Here is a 7,148-nt window from a genome sequence, read left to right as displayed (position 1 = left end):
TACAAGTGTAAGCCTATTGCACCAGGTTCCAAATTTTTTGTTCCTTTTTTCCTTAATATTATTTTAAATGGTTGTACTAGATTTAATTTCATGTGTCTACAGATATGTATAGTGCACTTTGATTGAATCACTCCCTCCATGCTTTCCTTCTCCTACTTCCTCCTTCCCATACCAGTTTATTGATCCATTTTCACATATGTAGGTTGTTTTATTATTATATTAACTTATTTTCCCTCCTAGTTCTTTTTTTAATTTATTAGTATTTTATTGTCAAAGTAGTGTACAGAGGGGTTACAATTACATATGTAAGGCAGTGAGTAGATTTATTATCAAAGTTTTTACCTCCTCCATTTTTTCTCCCACCATCCCCCCTCCTTGGTTCCCTCCCCACCCTTCCTCGAGTTCTACAGTTGATTTACAGCATATTTTCTTGGAAGTACTGCTGTTCTGTTGGTTCACTTTTTACCCTTTGTCTCTCCATTTTTTGTGTTCCCCTTCCCTAATTCTGATAAAGGTACATGCAATACCCAGTGTAACAAAGTGAGTTACAGTGACATCCCTCTACTTTTAATGCTAGTAAACTAACAACAAAATATCCAGAAGCCACCACAGTCATACTGTCTCCTTGCCTTCAATTTCATGATCAAGGAGTCACAGAAGCAAAATAAATCAATCAAAACGTTTATGACAGATAAACAATTATTTTAACGTTGAAGATAAATGAAAATTTAATTTTTAAGAGCAAAACAGTAAGTTTTATACAAGGAAAATAATGAAGATTCATGAAGAACATGTTTCTTGAATTATTTAAGAGTTCTCTCATTTAATTTAACCTAAAAAAGAACTTAGCTGGGCACCAGTGGTTCATGTCTGTAATCCTAGCTAGACAGAAGAAGGCTGAGATCTGAGGATCATAGTTAAAACCCAGTCCAGGGCGGAATGTCTGTGAGACTCTTGCACTAATTAACTATCAAAATGCCAGAAGTGGAGCTGTGGCTCAAGTGGTAGAACACTAACATTGAACAGAAAAAGCTCAAGGAAAGTGTAGGCCCTGATTTCAACCTCCAGGACCAACACACACACACACACACACACACACACACACACACACACTCACACACACACACACTCAATTTAACATTTGGGTTGCAAATGTTAAAGGTTTGACTTTTGGTTGATCTTCATATTAGCCATATGAGTTGAGGATGTTACAAGGCTTCAAATTTTACCATATTTTCTGGTAACTTGGGCATTTCCACGTTTTTCACAAAGCTGTCATGAGGATCAACTAATGGAATAGTAGAAAGTATCTGTCACAAGAGTCATCCAGTGAATAATCACTAGTATAATTTTTGTTAAGCTATCATTCGCCTTTTCTTGAATATAAACACAGTGAGTAGCATACAAAGTCAACTCACTTTGTTATATTGTAAAAGTATTTTTATAACTGAAAAGTGGAAATTATAACTGAGAGAACTGTTCATTGTGCTGATATTTATACTACAATAGTGAACTTTATAGACAGTATCAGTAGATCATATACAAACTTTATTACTGATAATGCCCATGACTCTGGAATCATAAATGTTGGTTCACTAACATTAAGATAACACCAAAAAAGATAAAGTTTGACATTGATAAGAAACTTTAGTCAAGCACTAGGAAAATATTTGTTGCCAAAATGTTTATATCAAATAGGATATTACCAAAAAATGTAAAATTATCAGATAAGTATAGAAAGCAGAGTGAAAGTATAATAGATTTTTTCTGTTATGTTTTAGAAACTACAAAATCTCATCAAATGTGCATGTGATGAGCCTCATAATTTTTTACTTCTACAGATAGAATGGGAATTGTTTTGATACTAGTGCTGTTAAAATTCTGCATTGCCTTTAAAAACTCTAAATTTTGTGGATAATTGGCATCCCTGCCATGGAGACACCCACAGCAACTCTCTCACTGGAGAAACAAGGAGTGGTCTGTTGAGGTCATTGCTAATTCTGAACACTTTTAGATTCTTTCCCTTGCTTTCAAAGGATTTACATGTAAAGGAGCAAAGATGCAACATGTTATACATGTAATCCATAAAGGTGTATGATATCTTAAGAATTTCTTTTCTCTCAAGTAAATTGAAGTACTATACTAAAGATACTGGTATTCTTCAACAGGATTGTCTTCCCCTGTAGCACATGCATCCCCAGAGGAAAATGTGATTGCTGCAAAAGTGATCCCAGAGACATTTTCTTTTAAAAGTAAAAATAAGTGTCCAAGATATTATAATAGCAATAAAGTTAAAACCCACAGAGGATATTTCAACATCAATTTGAGATAATAATCACCTAAAGCTGTGTAGTGCATTCCATGGTTAGTTTGATTCAGCTTTGCAAAACCTTTATGACAAAATGAAGAAACTATGTAAAAACTCAAAGGTCAATGATGAACAGACAACATTTCTCCTGAAATAAAACAAACTTATAAAACCTCTTTCATAGACAATACAAAAATGCATCACGCACACCTGTAATCCTACCTAATCAGGAAGTTCAGATCTGAGGATCACGGTTCAAAGCCAAGCCAATCAGGAAAGTCCAGGAGACTCTTATCTCCAGTGAACCACCTGAAATTTAGAAGTGAAGCTATGGATTAATTGGTAGAATGCTATGCATGATCAAAAAGGCTAGGGGACATGGCCCAAGAAAGGAGGGGTAGGAAGGGAGGGAGGGAGGAAGGGAGGAAGAGAGAATGGGGGCTGGCCTGCAGGCAGGCAGGCAGGGAGGCAGGCAGAGAGGGAGGCAGGCAGGCAGGAAGGCAAGGAGGGAGAAAGGCAGGCAGAGAAGGAGGCAGGCAGGGAGGGAGGGATGCAGGGAGGAAGGAGGGCAGGCAAGGAGGCAGAGGTGGGCAGAGAGGGAGGCAGGCAGGCAGAGAGGCAGGGAGGCAGAGGTGTGCAGACAGGTGGGCAGGCAGGGAGTTAGGGAAAGAGGAAGGCAGGCAGGGAGGGAGCCAGGGAGGCAAGGGAGGCAGGGAGGCAGAGGTGGGCAGACAGGCAGGCAGGTATACTAGTGGGAGGGGGAACAGACAGGATAGATATGGTCAAAGTTATATTTACAAATGAAATCTGTTGAGATTATATAGATTTGAAATTAAACAATTAGCTTTGTTAACATAAAATATCACTCAATATTGATGTCTATTTCTCATCAGTAATCTTAATATAATACTAAAAACATAGAACATATTATAAGAATAAAGCAAAAGGCATGCATTTTTACTAAGTAATACAATAGGAAGGAAACTACCTAATTAAGCTGGCCTGATTCCAAATACCCCCCTTTTCACTAATTTGTTCTATTGACCAGCAGTGAGTCAAATATGTTATTTGGATTAAATTGAGTTAAGCTTAAAGTCTTCTAAACGATATTTTTGAAGTTCATATTATCTGCACAAATCATCTAAAGTGGTTTGTAGAAACGTCTTGGAAAAGGGCAAGTCAATCAATAATGAGTATCCTACTGATAGTATTCTACATTCTTCATGTTTAATGTTCTCAGACCTGTAAGATAAACAAGAGTTAACTTATTTCTGTAGTCTAGGAAACTGAAATTCTGATTAAATTTCTCAAAATATTACCATCTTTATGTGGTAGAAGCAAGGTTCACATTCAAGCTAATCTCATTCTAAAGCCTCATTTTCTCAGCAAATATACTGCCTATATTTTTGTCCACCCAGAATAGAATATAGAAAGATGAAATTTGCCTTACCAAAATAAAAACATGTTTTTCTGTCTTATATAATAATTATATATAAGACAAAAACTGCAAAACATGTGTGGACAATAGCTGGGGAACTGAACCAAGCTGAAAGCATGTCAAGTGAGAAGACTTGAGTACAAATACACTGCTAGGATCATTATGAAGTGTAGTTTCTTTACAAAGTGTAGTCTTTCCATCTTTTCTCTTGTTTGCCTCCTCTGAAATATTATAATGTAAATATTGCCTTTGGACAACTCTTTATAAAATATCTCCACCATCCCAATATTGTTTTTCCTAAAAGACTATGTATTCATAGTTTTATTCAACGCAACATAAGCAGAAACACCACGTGGAAGTTTCCAGGTTGCTTCCCTCATTGACAACTTTGTCTTTTCTTTTTCTGATCTTGCTCCTCCCCTCTGTCTTTAATGCAGATGTTTTGGGACTATAGATAAGTGCCATTTACAAAATACAATACTGTAATGTACTGAATTAAATTGGAATAGCAAATGTATATAAGGGAGTAGAGCATGCATCTTAGCTTTGAACTGCTTATAGCCATAACTATTTTATAAGACAAATTTGGATTTTATGTCCCCTGCAACTGAACAAACCTTATATGATAGACATTGTAAATATGTGATTTGGATACACATTTGGTCGCTAGGACTGCCATAACAAAGCATCACAAATTGTTGCTATAAATAGGATTATTTCCTCAAAGACTAAAGTCCAAGATTAAGGTGTTGGAAGGGTTGGTGTCTTCCATGGCCCCTCTCTTACACTTTTAGGAGAGGCTTCTCTCCTAGACTTTTCTAGGCTCTGATGTTTCTTTGGTTGTCCAAATTTCTAAGAAGCCTAGTTGCACTAAGAACCACTTGAGGGGCTGGGAATGTGGCCTAGTGGGAAAGTGCTCACCTGGTATACATGAAGTCCTGGGTTCAATTCCTCAGCACCACATATATAGAAAAACTGGAAGTGGTGCTGTGGCTCAAGTGGTAGAGTGCTAGCCTTCAGCAAAAAGAAGCCAGGGACAGTACTAAGGCCCTCAGTTCAAGCACCAGGACTGGCAAAACAAAACAAAACAAAACAAGAACAAGAACCACCCGAGCAGTTTCATTTAAATTACATCACCGATGTAAAGTCTTGATCATCTACAGACATAGTTACATTTTGAGATACTGCACTCAGGAATTCATCATACAAATTTGGAGTGCTTACAGTTCAGTCCATAACAGTAACTGACTTTGGGGCAAGATGATGAGCACTGTGAAGGAGAGAATGGCATCTTTACTCATACATTGAGTAGAAGTAAGCACACTCTTCTGCAGGCAATAAGCTCTCACTGAATAGCAGCTGCTCTTGAAGAATGAGTATTTCTGGTTGGAGCTAAAAAGTCACAATGGATGAACACAAAGATGGAACCTTAAACTTCCATTTCAAAATCATCTGGCCTGGATATTTCAGAAAATGAAATCCAGGATAAACATTAAAAGGAGTCAAATGTTAGAATAGATTAATAATCACTGTCACTGACTCAACATACACATTGTATTTATTGCAGAGTATTGCATATCTACTAGGCTTCCTATGAAACTATCTTTTCCTCCAAAACCATTGCACATAAAGTTTCATAACCTACCCCAAAAGTCATGAATTTTAGCAACAGTAAGGAGTGTTTGGTACTAGCTAAGGCCAAGTCACAGAGCTGATAGCTGTATTTTCAAGCTTCTTTCATGCACACAAACCATTAGTAGGTATAAATCACCTGTAGTTGGAGGATTTCTACCATATTAATGTTACAAATCAGGGTTTGAGGCCTTGGAGGAAGGTTTTAACCATTTTCCAGCATATCACTGGTTATAGTCTACATGAACCCACTGCAAACACTCTTCATATAGCTGCAAATTGTAAGCAAACACATTGGGGAATAAAGATCAATAAGATTTGAGAAAAGAAGAGAGGCCTTCTCTAAACCTGAACCCTCTCTCTCAGGAAGTTTAGAGAAAGCTGTCCAACCTTCACAGAAGATGCTTACATTTATGTTTATTTAACTTAATTATACTATTTTGAAATTCTGCTCCTTCCAACTTCTATCTCCAGATGTTCTGCCTTGGAAAATGACCCCGTTATTCTCAAATTTTTTCTAACCCATTTTCTATTACTCTAAGGGTGGAAAGGTATGTCATTTGTTATCACTGACCTTTATAGTATTATCTGCCCAGTTTTCATTGTGGAACAAGATGAAGTGTAATTCTTTTATATTTTCTCATTAAGAAGTTCTAAGGGCTGGGGATATAGCCTAGTGGCAAGAGTGCCTGCCTCGGATACACGAGGCCCTAGGTTCGATTCCCCAGCACCACATATACAGAAAACGGCCAGAAGCGGCGCTGTGGCTCAAGTGGCAGAGTGCTAGCCTTGCGCGGGAAGAAGCCAGGGACAGTGCTCAGGCCCTGAGTCCAAGGCCCAGGACTGGCCAAAAAAAAAAAACAAAAAAAAAAAAAAAGAAGTTCTAAGACATATTTATAGTTGCAAATTACCCCAAGTTATTACTTTGTTTATTTTTTACAATGATTATAAGGAGTACAGGGAAGAGTAGCATTATCGTGCTGAGGCTCAAACCCCCAAAAGTTAAATTTTCTTTAACTCAAACTTGAGCCTTGGATCTTATAATTCATTACAGACTCTTTAAATAAACATTTGTAGACTACTTCCCTGTTTTAATTGGTATACTCATCTCTGTTCTTGTATTGAGTTCTCATGTTTATTCTTATACACACACATGCACATGTACATTTTAGAGGATCAAGATTTATCATTAGCTAGAACAGTATAGTATGCATCATTCGTAGTAGTATCACAAGGTAATTTCACAGTAGCTCAAATAGTAGATAACAAGCATGGTCATAATTCAGGTGAAAAAAACAAAGCCCACAAAATGTAAACAACCAAAGTTCAATTAAATTACCTAATGGGAAAAACACATTTCATGAACTCACATGTACATTATCTCATTTAATATTTACAGTATGCTTTAGTACATGAGCTATTAGTGACCTCTTTTTTAATTGGGTAGACAGGACCTTAAATATTAAGTCACTTGCTAGAGGATCACACAGCTAGTATGTACCAGAGTTAGAATTCAAACAAAGATCTGATTTTCAAAACAGTTCTCCCCGTTCTAACATAAAGAGGTTTGGCAAGTAATCAGCTTGTTTACCTTTCTCCTGCATTCTCTACTGTAAATACTGCACCATAATTCTGTTTCTTCTTTTCTATCTTGTTATTTGTTCCACTGTTTCTTGCTCTTCTCTATCATCATTTGACTTTCTGGCCAATATGGTACATGGCTCCTCTCATTATTACATGCTGATAAAAACAAACTGAAAAATGGGACAC

Source organism: Perognathus longimembris, chromosome 28 (assembly GCF_023159225.1).
Source record: "Perognathus longimembris pacificus isolate PPM17 chromosome 28, ASM2315922v1, whole genome shotgun sequence".
NCBI lineage: Eukaryota > Metazoa > Chordata > Mammalia > Rodentia > Heteromyidae > Perognathus > Perognathus longimembris.
The sequence above is the reverse complement of the archived record's forward strand: the minus strand, read 5'-3'. Positions refer to the sequence as shown.